Below are 12,212 nucleotides of genomic sequence, written 5' to 3'. Positions count from 1 at the left end.
CTCATAAAAGTCAAAAAAGCTAAAAAGTCCATCTCAAACAAGGATTTTTAGCCCTAGGCTAAAATAGTTAAAAAGTCAACTTACATCCCAAACGATAATTTGAACAGATAAAAAATCAACAAATAAAGTTCAAGGAAAAAATTGAATAGATAATAATATTTGGATAGATAGATTTAGACAAATAAATGAAAAAATTGAATAGATAATAAAATTTGGACATATATTGAATAAGGGAAAATAGTTGAACAGATAGTCAAAAAATTAAACATATAAAAAAATATTTGAACAGATAGTTAAAGAAATTAAATTGATAGATAATGGATAAAATTGGGAATAAAATACCTTTCAAAATAACAATAGGACTTCTCACCAAACTATTTCACAAATGTTGAACCTCTTACCAACAAAAAATAAGGTAAACTACCAATAGATCTTAATAATTAAATTTAATTCTCATCAAGTCCTATTGAAAATAAGTCCTAGTAAAATCGTCGTTAAAAATAATTTTTGTGACTATTTTTTTCACATATCGCTAAAAATTGACAATTAGTGTTTTTTTTTTTGTCACGATTTTTATAAATTGTTGTTAAAATTTATAATTAATGACGTTTTATGCGATGAATTTTTTAAATTATCGCCGAAAATTAAAAATTAGTGATTTTTTTGTAATGATTTTCTTTTAAACTGTCGCTAAAACTTATAATTAATGACATTTTTTGTAACAAGTTTTAAACTGTTGCTAAAAATTAACAATTAGTGATATTTTTTAACAGTGTTTGATGAAAAATACAATTTGACATAGGTGGGCCCGTAGGGGCTTTTGACCCACCACTCAAAGCCCAATGCATGATTCAAATACTAAAGCCCAATATCCTTGGAACCCAACGTTGCACCAAGAACCAATGACATCTAGACACTTGTCAAGAGAAGAACCAGCCACATAAGCAGACAAAGATTCTGCAGAGTTATTGCACCACACATCTGCCATTAATGAGATTCCCAGCAGCATTTATTACGATAATCCCTTCACGTCGAAACAGAACAACCTCACCATGAACAAGGCAAGCTAGAACATAAACTTTCGGCCAACATGACAGGTCGGAATGGACAAGGAAATGATGAACAAAGGATATAAGCAGATTTCTAAGACAAATAGAAGATTAAATTCTTTATCTCCATCCTATCTCTAGATCCCATTGGTCTCTCTCTGTAACTTGATTGTCGAAGGTTTCGCTGAGGGACTCCCGTTGGACTCTTGTGCAGGTTTCTCTGTGGGCCCAGTGATCGAACAACGATGTGAGAGACATGGATCAACTAGACCCATTCCTCAGGGATTGGTAATACCATCAATTGGCGCCGTCTATGGAAAGTTTTCACTCCATGTGACAATTGTGCTCACTGTTGCCAGAGACCCATTCCCAATAATCCCTACCTGCCACCCACCGAGGTGGATGGTCACAACTAGATCCATGGCTTCTCAACACAACGTTGTCGACCCCCAAGCCGACCCTCCTAACCCGAACACCACACCTCGGTATTTCATAAAACTCACCAACAGCATCAACCACTTAGCCGAACAAAACCAAGCCCTGATCAATGCTTTGCTTCAACGAGACCTCCCTGTGCCTCCTCTACCACCACAAGATATCCCACCCAACCGAGAACGAACCCCGAGCCATCCCTTCTAACAAGCCTATCCCTCCAACGTGGAGGGCTGGCGACCCCCTCCCCAAGACATGAACCCGCCATCTCAGGGTCTACATCCATCAGCCCAAGCACCTACTCCAGAGGGAGAGGCCAGTAGTGTTTAGCCTCCATTCCATTCTGGTGGTGACTACATTCCTATTTGGGATGCGGAACTCCGAGTCATGAAACTCCAGCTTCAAGGAGTCATGTAGAACATGCAGAATAAACCCTCCACAATGGCCAATCCACTATTTGTTGCCTCCATCAAGGACAAATCCCTACCTACTAAGTTCAAAATGCCCTCGATTGACTCTTTTGACGGCACAACAGACCCAGTGGACCACTTGGAGACTTACAGGACCCTAATGGCCTTCCATGCATTCCCTGATGAGATCATGTGTCGGGCTTTCCCCGTAACACTTAAGGGGTTAGCCCGACTGTGGTTTAGTCAGCTGCCGACGGACTCCGTCTCTACTTTCCAGCACCTAAGTGACTCCTTTCTTAGCCACTTCATTAGTGCCCAGAGCTAACGGTGTCCAGCAACCCAGCTCCGCAACATCCGTCAGACGGAGGGGGATACGTAGCTTCGTCACCCGTTTCAATACCAAAGCCTTGCAGATGGCGAAAAACGACAACAAGGTCATTCTCACGGCTTTCATGGCTGATTTACGATCATCTGATTTCCTTTTCTCCCTCTCCAAAAACCCTCCAACCTCCATGGCCACTCTCCTTTCCAAAGCCCAACAATACATGAATGTCGAAGATTCTCTGGCCGCCCACCAAGACTTCACGACCAAAAACCCAACCCTCAGAGAGAAGAGAAAGGACTCTGAAACCAGAACCACCCAATACACACTGCAAACACCTTAGTATACCGACCGAATCGCTCGAGCTGACCGATCGGCACTTACCCGACTGCTCGGTCGGTTCGAACGGTACACACCCCTAAACTCCCCCACGGAACAAGTCTAAAACCAGATCCAATGAGATTACAACTTGAAATGGCCACAATCCTCACGGTTTTCTTTCCAACCGGCGAGACCAATCAAAATACTTTCGTTTCCATCAGGACCACGGCCACAACACCGAGGAATGTGTCAACCTTAAAGACCAGGTAGAGAGTTTGATACGCCAGGGACTCCTTAGTCAGTTCACGGCAACCCGTCCCCAGCAACGACCAAGGATCGAACCTACTAGGGGCAACCGCCGACACATCCCTCCTTGACAACTCGCACAACCTACCCAAGGCAATGATCGACCCCCACCACAACCCCGAGCACAAGGCAACCCTGCTCCCCCGGTCGGAGAAATCAGAGTCATTACTGGCAGGCTTGCTTGCAGTGGACCATCCCGCTCGGCCCAGCGCGCCGATCTCCGAAAAATCAGGCAGGGCTCCGACAAAGAAGTCGCGACATTGGATCGTCCCTTCAAACACCCCAAACAGTGGATGAAACCCATCACCTTTACGGAGGCCAATTGCACAGGCATCTGTTACGCTCATGACGACCCCCTCGTCATCTCTGCTCTCCTGTCCAACTACAAAGTCAGACGGGTGCTTGTCGACAACGACAACTCTTCAGATAGTATCTTCCTGAACGCCTATCGCCAGCTCAAGGTCGGGGAAAAAAGATTGTCCCCTCTCTAAACCCCACTGATCGGCTTCACAGGGGATCGGGTAACCTCCATAGGCTCCATCTATCTCCCCATCACCATCAGAGAATATCCAAGGCAGATCACCAAGTTACTCACTTTCTTTATCGTCGATTGTCCCTCTGCTTATAACATCATCCTCGGTCGCACAGCCCTTAATGCTTTTCAAGCTGTCACATCCACATGCCATCTGGCCCTAAAATTCCCTACCGACCTCGGGGTTGGCACCGTGAGGGGAGAGCAAACGGTGGCCAGAGAATGCTACGTCGCTTTACTCAAAGTGGTCAAACTGAAGGAGGCAATGATCATCGAAGGACTCGATGTCAGAGATGAAGACGAGCTAGTCAGAGGGGAACCAGTGGAAGAACTCGTTGAGGTTCCAACCGACCTCGCCAACCCAACAAAAACAGCTAAGATCTGCAGCCAACTATCCTCCCAAGCCAAGGCCGACCTTATAGCCCTCCTAACCGAGCACAATGATGTCTTTGCCTAGACCCATTCCGACATGCCAGGTATCGATCCTTCCTTCATCACTCATCGTCTCAGCATCGAGCCCCACTTCCGACCCTTCCGCCAGAAGCAGCGTATCTTTTGCCCGAAACCCAACGCCCTTATAGCTTCTGAGGTAGACAAACTACTGGAGGCACGGTTCGTCAAAAACGTAGATTACCCCAGATGGCTGTCAAATGTGGTCCTGGTCCGTAAAAACAACGGTAAATGGCGACTCTGCGTCGACTACTCCAACTTTAATCGAGCTTGCCCCAAATTTAGTTATCTTATCCCCCGTATAGATTTGCTTGTCGACGCCACCGCTGGACATCAGATGCTCAGTTTCATGGACGCCTTCTCCGGCTATAATCAAATTCTGATGCACCCGGCAGACTAGGAATACACCTCCTTCATCACAGACAGAGGAACTTACCACTATCGTGTTATGCCATTCGAATTGAAAAATACCGGAGCAACTTACCAACGGTTAGTCAATGCCATCTTTCACCATCAGATAGGTCAAAACATGGAAGTCTATGTCGATGCATGCTTGTCAAAAGTAAACTCTTCTCCGATCATCTGACAGACCTACGAAAGACCTTCAAAACCCTACGCAAGTATCAAATGAAGCTGAATCCGAAGAAGTGCGCCTTCGGCGTAGGATCTGGGAAATTCTTGGGTTTTATGGTCAGTCAGCAAGGCATCGAGGCCAACCCTGAAAAGATCAAGGCCTTGATAGAAATGCAGTCTCCCAAGATGGTCAAAGAGGTTCAACGGCTTACTAGAAGAGTCGCCGCCCTCAATCATTTTTTTTCCGTGCAACGGACAAGTGCCTTCCCTTTTTCAAAGTCCTTCGACAGGCCTTTGAGTGGACCACTAAATCTGAAGAGGCCTTTCAACAATTGAAGCAATGCATGGCCAACCCCCCATACTCCATCAGGCGCTCTCAGGCGAGACCCTCTTTCTCTACTTAGCCCTGTCAAACACCGCAGTCAGTGTCGCCCTCATCAGAGAGGACAGCTCAGTCCAGCGTCCGGTTTATTACATTAGCCGAGCTCTCAGGGGGGTAGAACAGAACTACCCTCTGTTGGAAAAAATGGCCCTTGCTTTGGTCATAGCCTCAAGATGACTCCGACCTTATTTCCAAGCTCATTCCATAGTGGTCCTCACTGATCAACCTTTGAATAAGGTAATGCAACAACCAGAACTGTCTAGCAGACTTATACAATGGTCTGTCGAGCTCAGCCAATTTGAAATCTCTTATCGACTTCGAACAGCGATCAAAGGACAGGTATTGCTGATTTTATCTTGGAATTCACCAATCTCATTCCAGTCACGCCCCCTCCGCCAAGGCAATTCAACACTGAGGCAGAAGACCCCCACTCCTGGATCCTCAATGTCGATGGATCATCCCGTAAAGAAGGCAGTGGGACCGGTCTCATCCTCACCACTCCCGAGGGCAGTTACTTTAAATGTGCCCTCTGTTTCCTGTTCGACGCCAACAATAATGAAGCCGAGTATGAGGCCTTGATAGAAGGTCTTCGCCTGGCCAAAGATATTAGCGTAAGCCATATCCAAGTGTTCAGTGATTCCCAATTGATCGTTGGGCAAATTACCGGGGAATTCGACGCAAAAGAAGACACGATGCGAGCCTACAGGGATACTGCACTCTCCCTTATTCGCCTTTTCAATACTTTCCATATCAAACACATCCCTCGGTCAGAAAACTCCAAGGCAGATGAAATGGCTGAATTAGCCTTGACCGATCAGTCAGACCTCAGCCATGGCGTCCGTCTTGAATAGCTGACCCACCCGGCTACTTCACCAACCCAGTAGGAGGTTCACTTCTTCCAAAACGAACCTATTACATGGGCTATGGACATCCTTTTATTCTTGACAAGTGGGGAGTTACCCGACGACAAACAGCAGGCCACCAAAGTCAGAGCCCAATCGTCCAATTACATCCTCATCAATGGCCTACTGTACAAACGTGGATTCTCACGCCCATACCTCAGGTGTCCCAGTCCTACTTAAGCAACCTACATGATGAGGGAAGTCCACGAGGGTGTATGTGGTAATCATTCGGGCGCTAGGTCACTAGCCCATAAAATCCTTCGCACCGGCTACTTCTGGCCTACTCTCAACCAAGGTGCCACCGAATTTGTACTTAAGTGTGATAAATGTCAGCGCTTTGCCAGCATCCCCCATGCTCCATCGACAGAACTGATTACACTTTGCAGTCCTTACCCATTCGCCAAGTGGGGCATCGACTTAGTTGGTCCATTGCCAACCGGTAGGGGCCAAACCAAGTTCGTTGTAGTTGACATTGATTACTTCACCAAATAGGTGGAAGCGGAACCCCTCACCAAAATTGCTGAACGGAATACAACCAGATTCATCTGGCAGTCGATCGTATGCCGATTTGGAATCCCCCAAGCCATCATCTCAGACAACGGCAAACAATTCGACAACCCCAAGTTCAGGAAATTTTGTGCTGTGCTCCACATTAAGCCATGCTTCTCCTCCCCAGGTCATCCCCAAGCCAATGGGCAAGTCGAAGTCACCAATCGCTCTCTCCTCAAGATCATCAAAACTAATTTGGAAGCCGCTAAGGGATTCTGGGCTGAGGAAACACCAAACGTACTCTGGACTTATCGAACTACAGCCCAAACCCCTACTGGGGAGACCCCCTTTCGCTTAACATACAGTGCTGAGGCGGTCATCCCAGTGGAAATTGGCCTGCCGACCCCAAAGGTTCTACACCCGGATCCAAAATTAACCGAAGAATTGCGTCGGGCTGACCTGGACCTAATTGAAGAACTCCGAGAGACAACTGCTGTCAGACGGGCCTCATATCAGCAGAAAATGAGGACACACTACAACCGCAAAGTCCAGCCAAGAGAGTTTGCAATGGGGGACCTAGTCTTGCGCGAAGCAACTCTTGCCACCAAAAATTCCGCCGAGGGCAAGCTAGTCGCCAAATGGGAAGGACCTTACGTTGTTAAGGCCAGACCTCGCCCAGGCACTTACCGACTCCAGGACATAGAAGGCAGAGACCTCCCCCATCCATGGAACGCCGAGCACTTGAAGCGTTATTTCCAGTAAAATGGCATCTCCTATTTTTGTATTGACCAATTATTGTATGTTCTTTTTGATTATCTGCACACTTGTTCATTTTTTTCCTTTCATACATGGTGTAAACTTGTGATCAATAGGCTACGCCTTAAATGACAATGACTTTATATCTCCATTATCTGCGTTGTGTTTCAATAACGACTTGTTAAGAAGAGCTCAGCCAGACTGAGTTAATTAAAGCCTCAGCTAGATTGAGCATGAAGAGCTCAACCAGACTGAGTTAACTCAAGCCTCAGCTAGACTGAGCACGAAGAGCTCAGTCAGACTAAGTTAATTAAAGCCTCAGCCAGACTGAGCACGAAGAGCCCAGCCAAACTAAGTTAATGAAAGCCTTAGCCAAACTGAGCACGAAGAGCTCAGCCAGACTAAGTTAATTAAAGCCTCAGCCAGATTGAGCACGAAGAGCCCAACCAGACTGAGTTAATTAAAGCCTCAGCCAGACTGAGCACGAAGAGCCCAGCCAGACTGAGTTAATTCAAGCCTCAGCTAGACTGAGCACGAAGAGCTCAGTCAAACTGAGTTAATTAAAGCTTCAGCATAGTAGAGCCCTCTCAATCTTAGTCGGAACTAGTATAAAGAATTCCTCCGGTCTGAATCAAAGTTGTTCTCAGCTATTGCTATACTTGGTTAAAATCCAAGTCTATGCCCATTCATTTTCACTAATCATACAAGTTAGCCTGTTCGCCCATTTTAAAACTTTTTTACTTTACAATTTACTTACAAGTCTCACAATTCACACACAAGTCTCATTTTTACACCCTTTTTTTTTATTGAATTCAGCTTAGCCATTTTCATTATTCCAAATTTACAACTCAGAAGCATAACGACAACCCCCTCATCTAGGGGGGTCTGGGTGACGTCGTCTTCTCCTACCTTCACGAGGCTGAAGTGGACGTCCGGGAACAGCTCTTGCGCCTTATATTTGAAAGTCATCTAACCCCTGTCCCAGAACTCGCTCATCTCGTGCTTGTAGAAGTCAGACCGCTGGAAGCTTTGGATCACTTCCTCCTCACTCCTAACTCCAGCGGCCGCTCCCAACGGCCCAACCCCCTCTCCCCCTCATTCGCCAAGCTACAAGCGACAGCGGCATCAATGGCCATCTGGAATTCGACAGGCTCCTTGAACTGCTCCACGGCCGCCATGCATAAGTCGGGGTATGCCGCACTCTTAAATGCTAACCTGGCCTTTTCTTCCACCAAAGCCTTCTCCAACTCTGCGATCCGTCGATCCGCCTCTTCTTTGTCTTTAATCGATTGATTACACAGATCGTCGTTGTTGGCAAGGGCCTCTTCCCACCTCTTATTGGCTATGGTGCAGGCCTGTTGGACCAACTCCCGCTGCGTCTTCTCGCTCGCCAGCTCGAACTCTAACGATACCGCCTTACGGCGTTCCGCTTCCAACTTCGCTCTGGTCGCGAGGAGCTCAGCACCAGCACGCTCTGCTGAGTAGTTCTGCACCACCGCCAAGGCCTCCATCTTCTTCGCTCTTTGAGCACACTCTAGCCCCTTCACGCACGCACTCCGAGCGGCCTTCTTCCAACCCGTTCTCTCCACCGTTAGTTTCTACAGCTGCCCCTTCACCCCTTCCAGCTGGGCCTTCAATGGCTCTACATCCATCTTCGTGCACGCCGCTTTATTCATCAGGGCAGCCACCAAGGTTGCTGCCTCCATCTGGGCCGAGCACAACCCTCTCAGGAGGTCGGTCTCCCCCAGCCATGCCATCAACCGCACGACAGTGTCCTCTAGCACTCTAACTAGGCAGTCGGCTGTGACCTTGGCTTTCCCCACTTCTTCTGTCGAGTGACCTGCCAGCGTGCGCACATGGAATAACACGTTCGCCAGCACGACGCCCGTCTCTAGTTTGCTCATCCCCGTCTTCTCTTCACTAGGACTGGGGGCTACTTCTACCACAGGCCCCACCGCCGCCTCTGCTTGAACACTTGGACCTATGTCTTCTTTCAACACTTGGGCGCTTGGACCCATGTCTTCTTTTGTAACTTGGGCTCTTGGGCTCATGCCTTCCTCTGCCACTTGGGCCATTTCCCTCCTAGGCGCCTCCTCCGCACCCTCTCCCTCATCTTCTTTAAAATAGGGGCATCTTTACTACCCTCTGCCACCGTCCTCTTTTTCTTCCCTTTCTTAAACACTGCCGCCACCTCCTGTTTGCCCCTCTTCTTTAGCGAGTCTACTGGGGGCGACAGTGGGGCAAATTCGGTCAGGTTTTTGCCTCCCAACGGCTTCAGGCGAGGTCGGACTCTCTCCTTCATCACCAAATTTGGAGCAAGCCCCAGCTGAGACTCCTTATATTTTTCTGCCTTGGACAAGGTCCTCCTCTCCTCCACCTTCCGCCTCGCTTCTAACTCCTCCAGGGTGAGATCCTCTTCCATCGGCTATGGTCCTGAGCCTAAGGCATACAATGCTGAAGGACGAACAAGATCGTCCTACCTCACACCCTCCTTCTCTCTCCACTCTTTCACCCTTTTCACCCTACCTTCTGCCTCCGTCCCCAACTTCAGCTCCACCACTTCGTGGGGACTTTCCATGTCGTGCGCACTGCTCCCGCACCATTTGCTGACACATAGAACCACCTCGGCCTTCACCCCTTCACTGACGAGGGTAACCTGGTTACTAACTCCCTGCCCGCCATCGCCTGCAAAGTCACCCACGTCCCTTGTTAACCAGACGCTTTATAGCAAGAAAAGAATTCTTCTACTGTCATCGCCGCCCTATCGGTCGCCCGTGGCCATGCGATCACGCAGGCCATTATGATTTTCTATGCGTTAGGCATCAGCTGCCCCGGCGCTGCCTCCAATCGGTTCAATACATCTACCACCACTTGGGAGATCGGCAACCTTAGGCCTCCTCACAATGCTTCCTCGTACAAGGTGAATTCTGCCAGCCGTGCATCCGACGCCCTCTCCTGAGATGTGGGCAACCTCAGCTCTATCTCCACAGGAATTTGGTACTTCCTCCGTACCTCCTCCAACTCCTCCGCCGTAAACGTAGATTTTTCGGCCTTGGTGTGCCAGTGGTCCGGCTCCACTTGGCTAATTGGACTAGCGGTTGCGATCAACGTCATCAGACTAGCCCGCGCCCCTTGCCCAGCTCCCCTCTCCTCCCTCCGCTGCGCTTGATACTGTTCTGCCAACTCCACTGCGTCGTCATCTCTCAATGAGTCAAGCGTTGCGGCTAGCACTTTATCTCGAGCCATTTCTCTTACGTATCTACGTATCTCTTCAGACGCTACCACAAGGAGGTTCGCAAAGTGTTGCAGAGGCGTGTCACACAAAACAAACGAGTTCACTTCTGGGAGATGTTGGTTTTTTGCGATAAGATAGGTAAGGCGAATAACTCCAAATGCCCACGGTTTGCCTATATTCCAAGGGTCAAGATTAAATTTTGCCAGTTTGAAAATTTTCAAAAATTTCCGCCCCCGCCTCTTCAACGCCCCATATTAGCCTATCCCTTCATTTTCTGCTAACTCACCACCTCCATTTTTACGGGATTGGGCCACGTGTACGACCACGATCCACTACTCTCTTCCCCTTCCCCGTCTATTCCACTTCACATCATCACGCACCATGCCGTGCCTTAAGCCCCGCACGCCACCATTTCCCCTTCTCACTCGGTCACCCCTCGCGGTCGGCCTTCCTCGCAGTTGGCCTTCTCACTCGGTCACCCTCCGCGGTCGGCCCTCCTCTCAGTCGACCTTCCCACTCGATCACCCTTCGAAGTCGACCCTCCTAGCGGTCAGCCTTCCAACCTGGTCATCCTTCGCGATCGACTCTTCTCCCAATCGGTCTTCCCTCACTCGACCACTCACAACCCCCGCCTTCTTCCTTATTCTCTTTGTTGAACTGAAGCTGCACTTGGGAATGGGGGCTATTGACATAGGTGGGCTCGTAGGGGCTTTTGACCCAACACTCAAAGCCCAATGCATGATTCAAATACTAAAGCCCAATATCCTTAGAACCCAACGTTGCACCAAGAACCAATGACATCTACACACTTGTCAAGAGAAGAACCAGCCACATAAACAGACAAAGATCCTGCAGAGTTATTGCACCACACATCGGAACAGAACAGCTTCACCATGAACAAGGTAAGCTAGAACATAGACTTTCGACCAACATGACAGGTCGGAGTGGACAAGGAAATGATGAACAAAGGATATAAGCAGGTTTCTAAGACAAAGAGAAGGTTAAATTCTTTATCTCCATCCTATCTCTAGATCCCATTGGTCTCTCTCTCTAACTTGATCGTTGGAAGGTTCGCTGGGGGACTCCCGTTCCCCGTTGGACTCTTGTGCAGGTTTCTCTGTGGGCCCAGCGATTGAACAACGGTGTAAGAGGCATGGATCAACCAGACCCGTTCTTCAGGGGCTGGTAGTACCATCAGTTGGCGCCGTCTGTGGGAAGCTTTCACTCCGTGTGACAATTGTGCCCATTGTTGCCAGAGACCCATTCCCGATAATCCCTATCTGCCACCCACCAAAATGGATGGTCACAACTAGATCCATGGCTTCTTAACACAACGTTGCCGACTCCCAAGCCGACTGTCCTAACCCGAACAACCCACTTCGGTATTTCACAGAACTCACCAATTAGTGATATTTAACAATTAACAATTAGTGATATTTTTTAATAGTGTTTGATGAAAAATACAATTAATTATTATAGGACATATTAGACAATAAATTCACTTATTAGAATCTATATGTAAATCCCATAAAAAAATATCTACTGGACCTAACACCTTACGCAATTGTTAGATTAAACTTTTCAACAATTTTCTCTAAAAAATAATGGACTTTTTTCACCTATTAAATATTTTTTTTGAATTTTCAAAAAAGTTACTTTTTAAATACACAAGACATACCAAAAAAGAAAAAAAAAATTGACATAATTTTGAAAAAAATAACAATCACTAAAAGCAAAAAGGTTTTAAAAAATATATATGACTTTCCTCTTTAGATTATCCCAAATTTTCTAACTTTTTTTTTTTACCTTTAACAATTTGTTCAAAATTATGTCAGAATTTTTTATTTTTCTGATCCATTTTGAGTAGACCAATCTAAAAGGTTTTTTTTTTTTTTTTTTTGAAAAGTTCAAAAAAAAATTAAAAAGCTAAAATAAGCTTAAAAAATTTACTATTTTTTGCTTATTGTCTTTTCTGAACTTTTTTTGAAATTTTTAAATTTTTTTTGATTCGTCTTATCGAGTAAAATCTAGAAATCTAAAAAATTTTGAATTT

The sequence above is a fragment of the Camellia sinensis genome, chromosome 5 (assembly GCF_055761805.1).
Source record: "Camellia sinensis isolate YWXY chromosome 5, ASM5576180v1, whole genome shotgun sequence".
In the NCBI taxonomy this organism is placed as follows: Eukaryota; Viridiplantae; Streptophyta; class Magnoliopsida; order Ericales; family Theaceae; genus Camellia; species Camellia sinensis.
The sequence above is the reverse complement of the archived record's forward strand: the minus strand, read 5'-3'. Positions refer to the sequence as shown.